Here is an 18,913-nt window from a genome sequence, read left to right as displayed (position 1 = left end):
TGTTGCAGTACCCAGTACTGAACCCGGGTCACTGGAGCTCTGAGACTGTGGCAGTACCCAGAACTGACCCCGGGTCGCTGGAGCTGAGAGGCTGTGGCAGTACCTGAAACCGAACCCGGGTCAGTGGAGCTGTGAGACTGTGGCAGTACCCAGAACAGAACCCGGGTCACTGGAGCTGAGGCTGTGGCAGTACCCAGAACAGAACCTGTGTCACTGGAGCTGTGAGACTGTGGCAGTACCCAGAACAGAACCCATGTCACTGGAGCTGTGAGACTGTGGCAGTACCCAGAACAGAACACGAGTCACTGGAGCTGTGAGACTGTGACAGTACCCAGAACAGAACCCGTGTCACTGGAGCTGTGAGACTGTGGCAGTACCCAGAACAGAACCCATGTCACTGGAGCTTTGAGACTGTGACAGTACCCAGAACTGAACCCGGGTAACTGGAGCTGTCAGAATGTGACAGTACTCAGAACTGAACCCGGGTAACTGGAGCTGTGAGACTGTGACAGTACCCAGAACCGAACCCGGGTAACTGGAGCTCTGAGACTGTGACAGTACCCAGGACTGAACCCGGGTAACTGGAGCTCTGAGACTGTGACAGTACTCAGAACTGAACCCGGATAGCTGGAGCTGTGAGACTGTGACAGTACCCAGAACAGAACCCGGGTCACTGGAGTTGTGAGACCGTGACAGTACTCAGAACAGAACCCGTGTCACTGGAGCTGTGAGACTGTAACAGTACCCAGAACTGAACCCGGGTAACTGGAGCTGTGAGATTGTGGCAGTACCCAGAACAGAACCCGGGTAACTAGAGCTGTGAGACTGTGACAGTACCCAGAACTGAGCAGGGGTAACTGGAGCTGTGAGACTGTGACAGTACCCAGAACTGAACACCGGTAACTGGAGCTGTGAGATTGTGACAGTACTCAGAACAGAACCCGTGTCACTGGAGCTGTGAGACTGTGGCAGTACTCAGAACAGAACCCGTGTCACTGGAGCTGTGAGACTGTGACAGTACCCAGAACAGAACCCGGGTCAATGGAGCTGTGAGACTGTGGCAGTACCCAGAACAGAACCCGGGTCACTGGAGCTGTGAGGCTGTGGCAGTACCCAGTACTAAACCCGGGTCACTGGAGCTGTGAGACTGTGGCAGTACCCAGAACAGAACCCGGGTCACTGGAGCTGTGAGGCTGTGGCAGCATCCTGAACTGACCCCGGGTCGCTGGAGCTGAGAGGCTGTGGCAGTACCCAGAACCGAACCTGGGTCAGAGGAGCTGTGAGACTGTGACAGGACCCAGAACAGAACCCGGGTAACTGGAGCTGTGAGACTGCGGCAGTACCCAGAACAGAACCTGTGTCACTGGAGCTGTGAGACTGTGGCAGTACCCAGAACAGAACCTGTGTCACTGGAGCTGTGAGACTGTGGCAGTACCCAGAACCGAACCCGGGAAACTGGAGCTGTGAGACTGTCGCAGTACCCAGAACAGATCCCGGGTCAATTGAGCTGTGAGTCTGTGGCAGTACCCAGAAGAGAACCCGGGTCACTGGAGCTGTGAGGCTGTGGCAGTACCCAGTACTGAACCCGGGTCACTGGAGCTCTGAGACTGTGGCAGTACCCAGAACAGAACCCGGGTCACTGGAGCTGTGAGGCTGTGACAGTACTCAGAACTGAATCCGGGTAACTGCAGCTGTGAGACTGTGGCAGTACCCAGAACAGAACCCGGGTCACTGGAGCTGTGAGGCTGTGGCAGTACCCAGAACAGAACCCGGGTCAATGGAGCTGTGAGACTGTTGCAGTACCCAGTACTGAACCCGGGTCACTGGAGCTCTGAGACTGTGGCAGTACCCAGAACTGACCCCGGGTCGCTGGAGCTGAGAGGCTGTGGCAGTACCTGAAACCGAACCCGGGTCAGTGGAGCTGTGAGACTGTGGCAGTACCCAGAACAGAACCCGGGTCAATGGAGCTGTGAGACTGTGGCAGTACCCAGAACACAACCCGGGTCACTGGAGCTGTGAGGCTGTGGCAGTACCCAGAACAGAACGCGGGTCAATGGAGCTGTGAGACTGTCGCAGTACCCAGTACTGAACCCGGGTCACTGGAGCTCTGAGACTGTGGCAGTACCCAGAACAGAACCTGGGTCACTGGAGCTGTGAGGCTGTGGCAGTACCCAGAACCGAACCCGGGTCCGTGGAGCTGTGAGACTGTGGCAGTACTCAGAACAGAACCCGCATCACTGGAGCTGAGGCTGTGGCAGTCCCCAGAACAGAACCCGGGTAACTGGAGCTGTGAGACTGCGGCAGTACTCAGAACAGAACCTGTGTCACTGGAGCTGTGAGACTGTGGCAGTCCCCAGAACAGAACCTGTGTCACTGGAGCTGTGAGACCGTGGCAGTACCCAGAACAGAACCTGTGTCACTGGAGCTGTGAGACTGCGGCAGTACTAAGAACAGAACCTGTGTCACTGGAGCTGTGAGACTGTGGCAGTACCCAGAACAGAACCTGTGTCACTGGAGCTGTGAGACTGTGGCAGTATCCAGAACCGAACCCGGGTCACTGGAGCTGTGAGACTGTGGCAGTACCCAGAACAGAACCCGGGTCAATTGAGCTGTGAGACTGTGGCAGTACCCAGAACAGAACCCGGGTCACTTGAGCTGTGAGACTGTGACAGTACCCAGAACAGAACCCGGGTCACTGGAGCTGTGAGGCTGTGGCAGTACCCAGTACTGAACCCGGGTCACTGGAGCTCTGAGACTGTGCAGTACCCAGAACAGAACCCGGGTCACTGGAGCTGTGAGGCTGTGACAGTACCCAGAACTGAACAGGGGTAACTGGAGCTGAGAGACTGTGACAGTACCCAGAACTGAACACCGGTACCTGGAGCTGTGAGATTGTGATAGTACTCAGAACTGAACCCGGGTAACTGCAGCTGTGAGGCTGTGGCAGTACCCAGAACTGAACCCGGGTCACTGGAGCTGTGAAACTGTGGCAGTACCCAGAACTGAACCTGTGTCACTGGAGCTGTGAGACTGTGGCAGTACCCAGAAATGAACCCCGGTCACTGGAGCTGTGAGACTGTGGCAGTACCCAGAACTGAACCCGGGTCACTGTAGCTGGGAGACTGTGGCAGTGCCCAGAACAGAACCTGGGTCACTGGAGCTGTGAGGTTGTGGCAGCATCCTGAACTGACCCCGGGTCGCTGGAGATGTGAGGCTGTGGCAGTACCCAGAACCGATCCCGGGTCACTGGAGCTGGGAGACTGTGACAGTTCCCAGAACAGAACCCGGGTAACTGGAGCTGTGAGACTGCGGCAGTACATAGAACAGAACCTGTGTCACTGGAGCTGTGAGACTGTGACAGTACCTCGAACAGAACCTGTGTCACTGGAGCTGTGAGACTGTGGCAGTACCCAGAACAGAACCTGTGTCACTGGAGCTGTGAAACTGCGGCAGTACCCAGAACAGAACCTGTGTCACTGGAGCTGTGAAACTGCGGCAGTACCCAGAACAGAACCTGTGTCACTGGAGTTGTGAGACTGTGGCAGTACCCAGAACCGAGCCCGGGTCACTGGAGCTGGGAGACTGTGGCAGTACCCAGAACAGAACCCATGTCACTGGAGCTGTGAGACTGTGACAGTACCCAGAGCTGAACCCGGGTAACTGGAGCTGTGAGACTGTGACAGTGCCCAGAACAGAACCCGGGTCACTGGATCTGTGAGACTGTGACAGTACCCAGAACTGAACCTGGGTAACTGGAGCTGTGAGACTGTGACAGTACCCAGTACTGAACCCGGGTCACTGGAGCTCTGAGACTGTGGCAGTACCCAGAACTGACCCCGGGTCGCTGGAGCTGAGAGGCTGTGGCAGTACCCGAAACCGAACCCGGGTCAGTGGAGCTGTGAGACTGTGGCAGTACCCAGAACAGAACCCGGGTCACTGGAGCTGAGGCTGTGGCAGTACCCAGAACAGAACCCGGGTAATTGGAGCTGTGAGACTGTGGCAGTACCCAGAACAGAACCTGTGTCACTGGAGCTGTGAGACTGTGACAGTACCCAGAACTGAACCCGGGTCACTGGAGCGGTGATACTGTGGCAGTACCCAGAACAGAACCCGTGTCACTGGAGCTGTGAGATTGTGACAGTACCCAGAACTGAACCCGGGTAACTGGAGCTGTGAGACTGTGACAGTACTCAGAACTGAACCCGGGTAACTGGAGCTGTGAGACTGTCACAGTACCCAGAACAGAACCAGGGTCACTGGAGCTGTCAGACCGTCACAGTACCCAGAACAGAACCCGGTTAACTGGAGCTCTGAGACTGTGACAGTACCCAGGACTGAACCCGGGTAACTGGAGCTCTGAGACTGTGACAGTACTCAGAACTGAACCCGGGTAACTGGAGCTGTGAGACTGTGACAGTACCCAGAACAGAACCCGGGTAACTGGAGCTGTGAGATTGTGGCAGTACCCAGAACAGAACCCGGGTAACTCGAGCTGTGAGACTGTGACAGTACCCAGAACTGAGCAGGGGTAACTGGAGCTGTGAGACTGTGACAGTACCCAGAACTGAACACCGGTAACTGGAGCTGTGAGATTGTGACAGTACTCAGAACAGAACCCGTGTCACTGGAGCTGTGAGACGGTGACAGTACCCAGAACAGAACACAGGTCACTGGAGCTGTGAGACTGTGGCAGTACCTGGAACAGAACCCGGGTCAATGGAGCTGTGAGACTGTGGCAGTACCCAGAACAGAACCCGGGTCACTGGAGCTGTGAGGCTGTGGCAGTACCCAGTACTGAACCCGGCTCACTGGAGATCTGAGACTGTGGCAGTACCCAGAACAGAACCCGGGTCACTGGAGCTGTGAGGCTGTGGCAGCATCCTGAACTGACCCCGGGTCGCTGGAGCTGAGAGGCTGTGGCAGTACCCTGAACCGAACCCGGGTCAGTGGAGCTGTGAGACTGTGACAGTACCCAGAACAGAACCTGTGTCACTGGAGCTGTGAGACTGTGGCAGTACCCAGAACAGAACCTGTGTCACTGGAGCTGTGAGACTGTGGCAGTACCCAGAACCGAACCCGGGTCACTGGAGCTGTGAGACTGTGGCAGTACCCAGAACAGAACCCGGGTCAATTGAGCTGTGAGACTGTGGCAGTACCCAGAACAGAACCCGGGTCACTGGAGCTGTGAGGATGTGGCAGCATCCTGAACTGACCCCGGGTCGCTGGAGCTGAGAGGCTGTGGCAGTACCCAGAACCGAACCCGGGTCAGTGGAGCTGTGAGACTGTGGCAGTACCCAGAACAGAACCTGTGTCACTGGAGCTGTGAGACTGTGGCAGTACCCAGAACCGAACCCGGGTCACTGGAGCTGTGAGACTGTGGCAGTACCCAGAACAGAACCCGGGTCAATTGAGCTGTGAGACTGTGGCAGTACCCAGAACAGAACCCGGGTCACTGGACCTGTGAGGCTGTGGCAGTACCCAGTACTGAACCCGGGACACTGGAGCTGTGAGGCTGTGACAGTACCCAGAACTGAACAGGGTTAACTGGAGCTGTGAGACTGTGACAGTACCCAGAACTGTCAACGGTAACTGGAGCTGTGAGATTGTGACAGTACTCAGAACTGAACCCGGGTAACTGCAGCTGTGAGACTGTGGCAGTACCCAGAACAGAACCCGGGTCAATGGAGCTGTGAGACTGTGGCAGTACCCAGAACAGAACCCGGGTCAATGGAGCTGTGAGACTGTGGCAGTACCCAGAACACAACCCGGGTCACTGGAGCTGTGAGGCTGTGGCAGTACCCAGAACAGAACGCGGGTCAATGGAGCTGTGAGACTGTCGCAGTACCCAGTACTGAACCCGGGTCACTGGAGCTCTGAGACTGTGGCAGTACCCAGAACAGAACCTGGGTCACTGGAGCTGTGAGGCTGTGGCAGCATCCTGAACTGACCCCGGGTCGCTGGAGCTGAGAGGCTGTGGCAGTACCCAAAACCGAACCCGGGTCAGTGGAGCTGTGAGACTGTGGCAGTACCCAGAACAGAACCCAGGTCACTGGAGCTGAGGCTGTAGCAGTACCCAGAACAGAACCCGGGTAACTGGAGCTGTGAGTCTCTGGCAGTACCCAGAACAGAACCTGTGTCACTGGAGCTGTGAGACTGTGACAGTACCCAGAACAGAACCCGGGTAACTGGAGCTGTGAGACTGTGGCTGTACCCAGAACAGAACCTGTGTCACTGGAGCTGTGAGACTGTGGCAGTACCCAGAACCGAACCCGGGTCACTGGAGCTGTGAGACTGTGGCAGTACCCAGATCCGAACCCGGGTCACTGGAGCTGGGAGACTGTGACAGTCCCCAGAACAGAACACGGGTCACTGGAGCTGTGAGACAGTGGCAGTGCCTAGAACAGAAACCGGGTCAATGGAGCTGTGAGACTGTGGCAGTACCCAGAACAGAACCCGGGTCACTTTAGCTCTGAGACTGTGGCAGTACCCAGAACAGAACCCGGGTCACTGGAGCTGTGAGGCTGTGGCAGCATCCTGAACTGACCCCGGGTTGCTGGAGCTGAGAGGCTGTGGCAGTACCCAGAACCGAACCCGGGTCCGTGGAGCTGTGAGACTGTGGCAGTACTCAGAACAGAACCCGCATCACTGGAGCTGAGGCTGTGGCAGTACCCAGAACCGAACCCGGGTCAGTGGAGCTGTGAGACTGTGGCAGTACCCAGAACAGAACCCGGGTCACTGGAGCTGTGAAACTGTGGCAGTACCCAGAACAGAACCTGTGTCACTGGAGCTGTGAGACTGTGGCAGTACCCAGAACCGAACCCGGGTCACTGGAGCTGTGAGACTGTGGCAGTACCCAGAACAGAACCCGGGTCAATTGAGCTGTGAGACTGTGGCAGTACCCAGAACAGAACCCGGGTCACTGGAGCTGTGAGGCTGTGGCGGTACCCAGTCCTGAACCCGGGTCACTGGAGCTGTGAGGCTGTGACAGTACCCAGAACTGAACAGGGTTAACTGGAGCTGTGAGACTGTGACAGTACCCAGAACTGAACACCGGTAACTGGAGCTGTGAGATTGTGACTGTACTCAGAACTGAACCCGGGTAACTGGAGCTGTGAGACTGCGGCAGTACTCAGAACAGAACCTGTGTCACTGGAGCTGTGAGACTGTGCCAGTCCCCAGAACAGAACCTGTGTCACTGGAGCTGTGAGACTGTGGCAGTACCCAGAACAGAACCTGTGTCACTGGAGCTGTGAGACTGCGGCAGTACTAAGAACAGAACCTGTGTCACTGGAGCTGTGAGACTGTGGCAGTACCCAGAACTGAACCTGTGTCACTGGAGCTGTGAGACTGTGGCAGTACCCAGAAATGAACCCCGGTCACTGGAGCTGTGAGACTGTGGCAGTACCCAGAACTGAACCCGGGTCACTGTAGCTAGGAGACTGTGGCAGTACCCAGAACAGAACCTGGGTCACTGAAGCTGTGAGGTTGTGGCAGCATCCTGAACTGACCCCGGGTCGCTGGAGATGTGAGGCTGTGGCAGTACCCAGAACCGAACCCGGGTCACTGGAGCTGGGAGACTGTGACAGTTCCCAGAACAGAACCCGGGTAACTGGAGCTGTGAGACTGCGGCAGTACATAGAACAGAACCTGTGTCACTGGAGCTGTGAGACTGTGACAGTACCCAGAACAGAACCCGGGTAACTGGAGCTTTGAGACTGTGGCAGTACCCAGAACAGAACCTGTGTCACTGGAGCTGTGAGACTGGTGCAGTACCCAGAACAGAACCTGTGTCACTGGAGCTGTGAAACTGCGGCAGTACCCAGAACAGAACCTGTGTCACTGGAGCTGTGAAACTGCGACAGTACCCAGAACAGAACCTGTGTCACTGGAGTTGTGAGACTGTGGCAGTACCCAGAACCGAGCCCGGGTCACTGGAGCTGGGAGACTGTGGCAGTACCCAGAACAGAACCCATGTCACTGGAGCTGTGAGACTGTGACAGTACCCAGAGCTGAACCCGGGTAACTGGAGCTGTGAGACTGTGACAGTGCCCAGAACAGAACCCGGGTCACTGGATCTGTGAGACTGTGACAGTACCCTGAACTGAACCTGGGTAACTGGAGCTGTGAGACTGTGACAGTACTCAGAACTGAACCCGGGTAACTGGAGCTGTGAGACTGTGACAGTACTCAGAACTGAACCCGGGTAACTGGAGCTGTGAGACTGTGACAGTACCCAGAACTGAACCCGGGTAACTGGAGCTGTGAGACTGTGACAGTACTCAGAAGAGAACCCGGGTAACTGGAGCTGTGAGACTGTCACAGTACTCAGAACTGAATCCGGGTAACTGCAGCTGTGAGACTGTGGCAGTACCCAGAACAGAACCCGGGTAACTGGAGCTGTGAGACTGTGGCAGTACCCACAACAGAACAAGTGTCACTGGAGCTGTGAGACTTTTACAGTACCCAGAATAGAACGAGTGTCACTGGAGCTGTGAGACTGTGGCAGTACCCAGAACTGAACCCGGGTCACTGGAGCTGTGAGACTGTGGCAGTGCCCAGAACAGAACCTGTGTCCCTGGAGCGGTGAGACTGTGACAGTACTCAGTATTGAAACTGGGTCAGTGGAGCTGTGCGACTGTGACAGTACCCAGAACTGAACCCGGGTAACTGGAGCTGTGAGACTGTGACAGTACTCAGAATTGAACCCGGGTCAGTGGAGCTGTGAGACTGTGACAGTACCCAGAATTGAACCCGGGTAACTGGAGCTGTGAGACTTTGGCAGTGTCCAGAACCGAACCCGGGTCACTGGAGCTGTGAGACTGTGGCAGTACCCAGAACAGAACCTGTGTCACTGGAGCTGTGAGACTGTGACAGTACCCAGAACAGAACCCGGGTAACTGGAGCTGTCAGACTGCGGCAGTACCCAGAACAGAACCTGTGTCACTGGAGCTGTGAGACTGTGACAGTACCCAGAACAGAACCCGGGTAACTGGAGCTGTGAGACTGCGGCAGTACCCAGAACAGAACCTGTGTCACTGGAGCTGTGAGACTGTGGCAGTACCCAGAACTGAACCTGTGTCACTGGAGCTGTGAGACTGTGGCAGTACCCAGTACTGAACCCGGGTCAATGGAGCTGTGAGACTGTGGCAGTACCCAGATCCGAACCCGGGTCACTGGAGCTGGGAGACTGTGACAGTCCCCAGAACAGAACACGGGTCACTGGAGCTGTGAGACTGTGGCAGTACCTAGAACAGAAACCGGGTCAATGGAGCTGTGAGACTGTGGCAGTACCCAGAACAGAACCCGGGTCACTGGAGCTGTGAGGCTGTGGCAGTACCCAGTACTGAACCCGGGTCACTGGAGCTCTGAGACTGTGACAGTACCCAGAACAGAACCCGGGTCACTGGAACTGTGAGGCTGTGGCAGCATCCTGAACGGACGCCGGGTTGCTGGAGCTGAGAGGCTGTGGCAGTACCCAGAACCGAACCCGGGTCCGTGGAGCTGTGAGACTGTGGCAGTACTCAGAACAGAACCCGCGTCACTGGAGCTGAGGCTGTGGCAGTACCCAGAACAGAACCCGGGTAACTGGAGCTGTGAGACTGCGGCAGTACTCAGAACAGAACCTGTGTCACTGGAGCTGTGAGACTGTGGCAGTACCCAGAACAGAACCTGTGTCACTGGAGCTGTGAGACTGTGGCAGTACCCAGAACAGAACCTGTGTCACTGGAGCTGTGAGACTGCGGCAGTACTCAGAACAGAACCTGTGTCACTGGAGCTGTGAGACTGTGGCAGTACCCAGAACAGAACCTGTGTCACTGGAGCTGTGAGACTGTGGCAGTATCCAGAACCGAACCCGGGTCACTGGAGCTGTGAGACTGTGGCAATACCCAGAACAGAACCCGGGTCAATTGAGCTGTGAGACTGTGGCAGTACCCAGAACAGAACCCGGGTCACTGGAGCTGTGAGACTGTGACAGTACCCAGAACAGAACCTGGGTCACTGGAGCTGTGAGGCTGTGGCAGTACCCAGTACTGAACCCGGGTCACTGGAGCTGTGAGACTGTGACAGTACCCAGAACAGAACCCGGGTAACTGGAGCTTTGAGACTGTGGCAGTACCCAGAACAGAACCTGTGTCACTGGAGCTGTGAGACTGTGACAGTACCCAGAACAGAACCCGGGTTACTGGAGCTGTGAAACTGCGGCAGTACCCAGAACAGAACCTGTGTCACTGGAGCTGTGAGACTGTGGCAGTACCCAGAACAGAACCTGTGTCACTGGAGCTGTGAAACTGCGGCAGTACCCAGATCAGAACCTGTGTCCCTGGAGCTGTGTAACTGCGGCAGTACCCAGAACAGAACCTGTGTCACTGGAGTTGTGAGACTGTGGCAGAACCCAGAACCGAGCCCGGGTCACTGGAGCTGGGAGACTGTGGCAGTACCCAGAACAATACCCATGTCACTGGAGCTGTGAGACTGTGACAGTACCCAGAGCTGAACCCGGGTAACTGGAGCTGTGAGACTGTAACAGTGCCCAGAACAGAACCCGGGTCACTGGATCTGTGAGACTGTGACAGTACCCTGAACTGAACCTGGGTAACTGGAGCTGTGAGACTGTGACAGCACTCAGAACTGAACCCGGGTAACTGGAGCTGTGAGACTGTGACAGTTCCCAGAACTGAACCCGGGTCACTGGATCTGTGAGACTGTTACAGTACCCTGAATTGAACTTGGGTAACTGGAGCTGTGAGACTGTGACAGTACTCAGAATTGAACCCGGGTCAGTGGAGCTGTGAGACTGTGACAGTACCCAGAATTGAACACGGGTAACTGGAGCTGTGAGACTTTGGCAGTGTCCAGAACCGAACCCGGGTCACTGGAGCTGTGAGACTGTGGCAGTACCCAGAACAGAACCTGTGTCACTGGAGCTGTGAGACTGAGACAGTACCCAGAACAGAACCTGGGTAACTGGAACTGTCAGACTGCGGCAGTACCCAGAACAGAACCTGTGTCACTGGAGCTGTGAGACTGTGACAGTACCCAGAACAGAACCCGGGTAACTGTTGCTGTGAGACTGTGACAGTGCCCAGAACAGAACCCGGGTCACTGGATCTGTGAGACTGTGACAGTACCCTGAACTGAACCTGGGTAACTGGAGCTGTGAGACTGTGACAGTACTCAGAACTGAACCCGGGTAACTGGAGCTGTGAGACTGTGACAGTACTCAGAACTGAACCCGGGTAACTGGAGCTGTGAGACTGTGACAGTACCCAGAACTGAACCCGGGTAACTGGAGCTGTGAGACTGTGACAGTACTCAGAACAGAACCCGGGTAACTGGAGCTGTGAGACTGTCACAGTACTCAGAACTGAATCCGGGTAACTGCAGCTGTGAGACTGTGGCAGTACCCAGAACAGAACCCGGGGAACTGGAGCTGTGAGACTGTGGCAGTACCCAGAACAGAACAAGTGTCACTGGAGCTGTGAGACTGTGACAGTACCCAGAACAGAACCCGTGTCACTGGAGCTGTGAGACTGTGGCAGTACCCAGAACGGAACCCGGGTCACTGGAGCTGTGAGACTGTGGCAGTACCCAGAACAGAACCCGGGTCAATTGAGCTGTGAGACGGTGGCAGTACCCAGAACAGAACCCGGGTCACTGGAGCTGTGAGACTGTGACAGTACCCAGAACAGAACCTGGGTCACTGGAGCTGTGAGGCTGTGGCAGTACCCAGTACTGAACCCGGGTCACTGGAGCTCTGAGACTGTGGCAGTACCCGGAACAGAACCCGGGTCACTGGAGCTGTGAGGCTGTGACAGTACCCAGAACTGAACAGGGGTAACTGGAGCTGTGAGACTGTGACAGTACCCAGAACTGAACACCGGTACCTGGAGCTGTGAGATTGTGACAGTACTCAGAACTGAACCCGGGTAACTGCAGCTGTGAGGCTGTGGCAGTACCCAGAACTGAACCTGTGTCACTGGAGCTGTGAGACTGTGACAGTACCCAGAACTGAACCTGTGTCACTGGAGCTGTGAGACTGTGGCAGTACCCAGAACTGATTCAGGCTCACTGGAGCTGTGAGACTGTGGCAGTACCCAGAACCGAACCCGGGTCACTGGAGCTGGGAGACTGTGGCAGTACTCAGAACAGAACCTGGGTCACTGGAGCTGTGAGGTTGTGGCAGCATCCTGAACTGACCCCGGGTTGCTGGAGCTGAGAGGCTGTGGCAGTACCCAGAACCGAACCCGGGTCACTGGAGCTGGGAGACTGTGACAGTGTCCAGAACAGAACCCGGGTCATTGGATCTGTGAGACTGTGACAGTTCCCAGAACAGAACCCGGGTAACTGGAGCTGTGAGACTGCGGCAGTACATAGAACAGAACCTGTGTCACTGGAGCTGTGAGACTGTGACAGTACCCAGAACAGAACCCGGGTAACTGGAGCTTTGAGACTGTGGCAGTACCCAGAACAGAACCTGTGTCACTGGAGCTGTGAGGCTGTGACAGTACCCAGAACAGAACCCGGGTTACTGGAGCTGTGAAACTGCGGCAGTACCCAGAACAGAACCTGTGTCACTGGAGCTGTGAGACTGTGGCAGTACCCAGAACAGAACCTGTGTCACTGGAGCTGTGAAACTGCGGCAGTACCCAGAACAGAACCTGTGTCACTGGAGTTGTGAGACTGTGGCAGTATCCAGAACCGAGCCCGGGTCACTGGAGCTGGGAGACTGTGGCAGTACCCAGAACAGAACCCATGTCACTGGAGCTGTGAGACTGTGACAGTACCCAGAGCTGAACCCGGGTAACTGGAGCTGTGAGACTGTGACAGTGCCCAGAACAGAACCCGGGTCACTGGATCTGTGAGACTGTGACAGTACCCTGAACTGAACCTGGGTAACTGGAGCTGTGAGACTGTGACAGTACTCAGAACTGAACCCAGGTCACTGGAGCTGTGAGACTGTGGCAGTACCCAGAACTGAACCCGGGTCACTGGAGCTGTGAGACTGTGGCAGTACCCAGAACCGAACCCGGGTCACTGGAGCTGGGAGACTGTGGCAGTACCCAGAACAGAACCTGTGTCACTGGAGCTGTGAGGTTGTGGCAGCATCCTGAACTGACCCCGGGTCGCTGGAGCTGAGAGGCTGTGGCAGTACCCAGAACCGAACCCGGGTCACTGGAGCTGGGAGACTGTGACAGTGCCCAGAACAGAACCCGGGTCACTGGATCTGTGAGACTGTGACAGTACCCAGAACAGAACCCGGGTAACTGGAGCTGTGAGACTGCGGCAGTACATAGAACAGAACCTGTGTCACTGGAGCTGTGAGACTGTGACAGTACCCAGAACAGAACCCGGGTAACTGAAGCTTTGAGACTGTGGCAGTACCCAGAACAGAACCTGTGTCACTGGGGCTGTGAGACTGTGACAGTACCCAGAACAGAACCCGGGTCACTGGATCTGTGAGACTGTGACAGTTCCCAGAACAGAACCCGGGTAACTGTAGCTGTGAGACTGCGGCAGTACATAGAACAGAACCTGTGTCACTGGAGCTGTGAGACTGTGACAGTACCCAGAACAGAACCCGGGTAACTGGAGCTTTGAGACTGTGGCAGTACCCAGAACAGAACCTGTGTCACTGGAGCTGTGAGACTGTGACAGTACCCAAAACAGAACCCGGGTTACTGGAGCTGTGAGACTGTGGCAGTACCCAGTACTGAACCCGGGTCAATGGAGCTGTGAGACTGTGGCAGTACCCAGATCCGAACCCGGGTCACTGGAGCTGGGAGACTGTGACAGTCCCCAGAACAGAACACGGGTCATTGGAGCTGTGAGACTGTGGCAGTACCTAGAACAGAAACCGGGTCAATGGAGCTGTGAGACTGTGGCAGTACCCAGAACAGAACCCGGGTCACTGGAGCTGTGAGGCTGTGGCAGTACCCAGTCCTGAACCCGGGTCACTGGAGCTCTGAGACTGTGGCAGTACCCAGAACAGAACCCGGGTCACTGGAGCTGTGAGGCTGTGGCAGCATCCTGAACTGACCCCGGGTTGCTGGAGCTGAGAGGCTGTGGCAGTACCCAGAACCAAACCCGGGTCCGTGGAGCTGTGAGACTGTGGCAGTACTCAGAACAGAACCCGCGTTACTGGAGCTGAGGCTGTGGCAGTACCCAGAACAGAACCCGGGTAACTGGAGCTGTGAGACTGCGGCAGTACTCAGAACAGAACCTGTGTCACTGGAGCTGTGAGACTGTGGCAGTACCCAGAACAGAACCTGCGTCACTGGAGCTGTGAGACTGTGGCAGTACCCAGAACAGAACCTGTGTCACTGGAGCTGTGAGACTGCGGCAGTACTCAGAACTGAACCTGTGTCACTGGAGCTGTGAAACTGTGGCAGTACCCAGAACAGAACCTGTGTCACTGGAGCTGTGAGACTGTGGCAGTATCCAGAACCGAACCCGGGTCACTGGAGCTGTGAGACTGTGACAGTACCCAGAACAGAACCTGGGTCACTGGAGCTGTGAGGCTGTGGCAGTACCCAGTACTGAACCCGGGTCACTGGAGCTCTGAGACTGTGGCAGTACCCGGAACAGAACCCGGGTCACTGGAGCTGTGAGGCTGTGACAGTGCCCAGAACTGAACAGGGGTAGCTGGAGCTGTGAGACTGTGACAGTACCCAGAACTGAACACCGGTACCTGGAGCTGTGAGATTGTGACAGTACTCAGAACTGAACCCGGGTAACTGCAGCTGTGAGGCTGTGGCAGTACCCAGAACTGAACCTGTGTCACTGGAGCTGTGAGACTGTGACAGTACCCAGAACTGAACCTGTGTCACTGGAGCTGTGAGACTGTGGCAGTACCCAGAACTGAACCCGGGTCACTGGAGCTGTGAGACTGTGGCAGTACCCAGAACTGAACCCGGGTCACTGGAGCTGTGAGACTGTGGCAGTACCCAGAACCGAACCCGGGTCACTGGAGCTGGGAGACTGTGGCAGTACCCAGAACAGAACCTGGGTCACTGGAGCTGTGAGGTTGTGGCAGCATCCTGAACTGACCCCGGGTCGCTGGAGCTGAGAGGCTGTGGCAGTACCCAGAACCGAACCCGGGTCACTGGAGCTGGGAGACTGTGACAGTGCCCAGAACAGAACCCGGGTCACTGGATCTGTGAGACTGTGACAGTTCCCAGAACAGAACCCGGGTAACTGGAGCTGTGAGACTGCGGCAGTATATAGAACAGATCCTGTTTCACTGAAGCTGTGAGACTGTGACAGTACCCAGAACAGAACCCGGGTAACTGGAGCTTTGAGACTGTGGCAGTACCCAGAACAGAACCTGTGTCACTGGAGCTGTGAGACTGTGGCAGTACCCAGAACTGAACCCGGGTCACTGGAGCTGTGAGACTGTGGCAGTACCCAGAACCGAACCCGGGTCACTGGAGCTGGGAGACTGTGACAGTTCCCAGAACAGAACCCGGGTAACTGGAGCTGTGAGGTTGTGGCAGCATCCTGAACTGACCCCGGGTCGCTGGAGCTGAGAGGCTGTGGCAGTACCCAGAACCGAACCCGGGTCACTGGAGCTGGGAGACTGTGACAGTGCCCAGAACAGAACCCGGGTCACTGGATCTGTGAGACTGTGACAGTTCCCAGAACAGAACCCGGGTAACTGGAGCTGTGAGACTGCGTCAGTACATAGAACAGAACCTGTGTCACTGGAGCTGTGAGAGTGTGACAGTACCCAGAAAAGAACCCGGGTAACTGGAGCTTTGAGACTGTGGCAGTACCCAGAACAGAACCTGTGTCACTGGAGCTGTGAGACTGTGACAGTACCCAGAACAGAACCCGGGTTACTGGAGCTGTGAGACTGTGGCAGTACCCAGTACTGAACCCGGGTCAATGGAGCTGTGAGACTGTGGCAGTACCCAGATCCGAACCCGGGTCACTGGAGCTGGGAGACTGTGACAGTCCCCAGAACAGAACACGGGTCACTGGAGCTGTGAGACTGTGGCAGTACCTAGAACAGAAACCGGGTCAATGGAGCTGTGAGACTGAGGCAGTACCCAGAACAGAACCCGGGTCACTGGAGCTGTGAGGCTGTGGCAGTACCCAGTACTGAACCCGGGTCACTGGAGCTCTGAGACTGTGGCAGTACCCAGAACAGAACCCGGGTCACTGGAGCTGTGAGGCTGTGGCAGCATCCTGAACTGACCCCGGGTTGCTGTAGCTGTGAGACTGTGGCAGTACCCAGAACCGAACACGGGTCCGTGGAGCTGTGAGACTGTGGCAGTACTCAGAACAGAACCCGCGTCACTGGAGCTGAGGCTGTGGCAGTACCCAGAACAGAACCCTGGTAACTGGAGCTGTGAGACTGCGGCAGTACTCAGAACAGAACCTGTGTCACTGGAGCTGTGAGACTGTGGCAGTACCCAGAACAGAACCTGTGTCACTGGAGCTGTGAGACTGTGGCAGTACCCAGAACAGAACCTGTGTCACTGGAGCTGTGAGACTGCGGCAGTACTCAGAACTGAACCTGTGTCACTGGAGCTGTGAGACTGTGGCAGTACCCAGAACAGAACCTGTGTCACTGGAGCTGTGAGACTGTGGCAGTATCCAGAACCGAACCCGGGTCACTGGAGCTGTGAGACTGTGGCAGTACCCAGAACAGAACCCGGGTCAATTGAGCTGTGAGACTGTGGCAGTACCCAGCACAGAACCCGGGTCACTGGAGCTGTGAGACTGTGACAGTACCCAGAACAGAACCTGGGTCACTGGAGCTGTGAGGCTGTGGCAGTACCCAGTACTGAACCCGGGTCACTGGAGCTCTGAGACTGTGGCAGTACCCGGAACAGAACCCGGGTCACTGGAGCTGTGAGGCTGTGACAGTGCCCAGAACTGAACAGGGGTAACTGGAGCTGTGAGACTGTGACAGTACCCAGAACTGAACACCGGTACCTGGAGCTGTGAGATTGTGACAGTACTCAGAACTGAACCCGGGTAACTGCAGCTGTGAGGCTGTGGCAGTACCCAGAGCTGAACCTGTGTCACTGGAGCTGTGAGACTGTGACAGTACCCAGAACTGAACCTGTGTCAATGGAGCTGTGAGACTGTGGCAGTACCCAGAACTGAACCCGGGTCACTGGAGCTGTGAGACTGTGGCAGTACCCAGAACTGAACCCGGTTCACTGGAGCTGTGAGACTGTGGCAGTACCCAGAATCGAACCCGGGTCACTGGAGCTGGGAGACTGTGGCAGTACCCAGAACAGAACCTGGGTCACTGGAGCTGTGAGGTTGTGGCAGCATCCTGAACTGACCCCGGGACTCTGGAGCTGGGAGACTGTGACAGTGCCCAGAACAGAACCCGGGTCACTGGATCTGCGAGACTGTGACAGTTCCCAGAACAGAACCCGGGTAACTGGAGCTGTGAGACTGCGGCAGTACATAGAACAGAACCTGTGTCACTGAAGCTGTGAGACTGTGACAGTACCCAGAACAGAACCCGGGTAACTGGAGCTTTGAGACTGTGGCAGTACCCAGAACAGAACCTGTGTCACTGGAGCTGTGAGACTGTGACAGTACCCAGAACAGAACCCGGGTTACTGGAGCTGTGAGACTGTGGCAGTACCCAGTACTGAACCCGGGTCAATGGAGCTGTGAGACTGTGGCAGTACCCAGATCCGAACCCGGGTCACTGGAGCTGGCAGACTGTGACAGTCCCCAGAACAGAACACGGGTCACTGGAGCTGTGAGACTGTGGCAGTACCTAGAACAGAAACCGGGTCAATGGAGCTGAGAGGCTGTGGCAGTACCCAGAACCGAACCCGGGTCACTGGAGCTGTGAGACTGCGGCAGTACTCAGAACTGAACCTGTGTCACTGGAGCTGTGAGACTGTGGCAGTACCCAGAACAGAACCTGTGTCACTGGAGCTGTGAGACTGTGGCAGTATCCAGAACCGATCCCGGGTCACTGGAGCTGTGAGACTGTGGCAGTACCCAGAACAGAACCCGGGTCAATTGAGCTGTGAGACTGTGGCAGTACCCAGAACAGAACCCGGGTCACTGGAGCTGTGATACTGTGACAGTACCCAGAACAGAACCTGGGTCACTGGAGCTGTGAGGCTGTGGCAGTTCCCAGTACTGAACCCGGGTCACTGGAACTCTGAGACTGTGGCAGTACCCAGAACAGAACCCGGGTCACTGGAGCTGTGAGGCTGTGACAGTACCCAGAACTGAACAGGGGTAACTGGAGCTGTGAGAATGTGACAGTACCCAGAACTGAACACCGGTACCTGGAGCTGTGAGATTGTGACAGTACTCAGAACTGAACCCGGGTAACTGCAGCTGTGAGGCTGTGGCAGTACCCAGAACAGAAGCTGTGTCACTGGAGCTGTGAGACTGTGACAGTACCCAGAACTGAACCTGTGTCACTGGAGCTGTGAGACTGTGGCAGTACCCAGAACTGAACCCGGGTCACTGGAGCTGTGAGACTGTGGCAGTACCCAGAACCGAACCCGGGTCACTGGAGCTGGGAGACTGTGGCAGTACCCAGAACAGAACCTGGGTCACTGGAGCTGTGAGGTTGTGGCAGCATCCTGAACTGACCCCGGGTCGCTGGAGCTGAGAGGCTGTGGCAGTACCCAGAACCGAACCCGGGTCACTGGAGCTGGGAGACTGTGACAGTGCCCAGAACAGAACCCGGGTCACTGGATCTGTGAGACTGTGACAGTTCCCAGAACAGAACCCGGGTAACTGGAGCTGTGAGACTGCGGCAGTACATAGAACAGAACCTGTGTCACTGGAGCTGTGAGACTGTGACAGTACCCAGAACAGAACCCGGGTGACTTGAGCTGTGAAACTGCGGCAGTACCCAGAACAGAACCTGTGTCACTGGAGCTGTGAGACTGTGGCAGTACCCAGAACAGAACCT

This window comes from Heterodontus francisci, chromosome 25 (assembly GCF_036365525.1).
Source record: "Heterodontus francisci isolate sHetFra1 chromosome 25, sHetFra1.hap1, whole genome shotgun sequence".
In the NCBI taxonomy this organism is placed as follows: Eukaryota; Metazoa; Chordata; class Chondrichthyes; order Heterodontiformes; family Heterodontidae; genus Heterodontus; species Heterodontus francisci.
The sequence above is the reverse complement of the archived record's forward strand: the minus strand, read 5'-3'. Positions refer to the sequence as shown.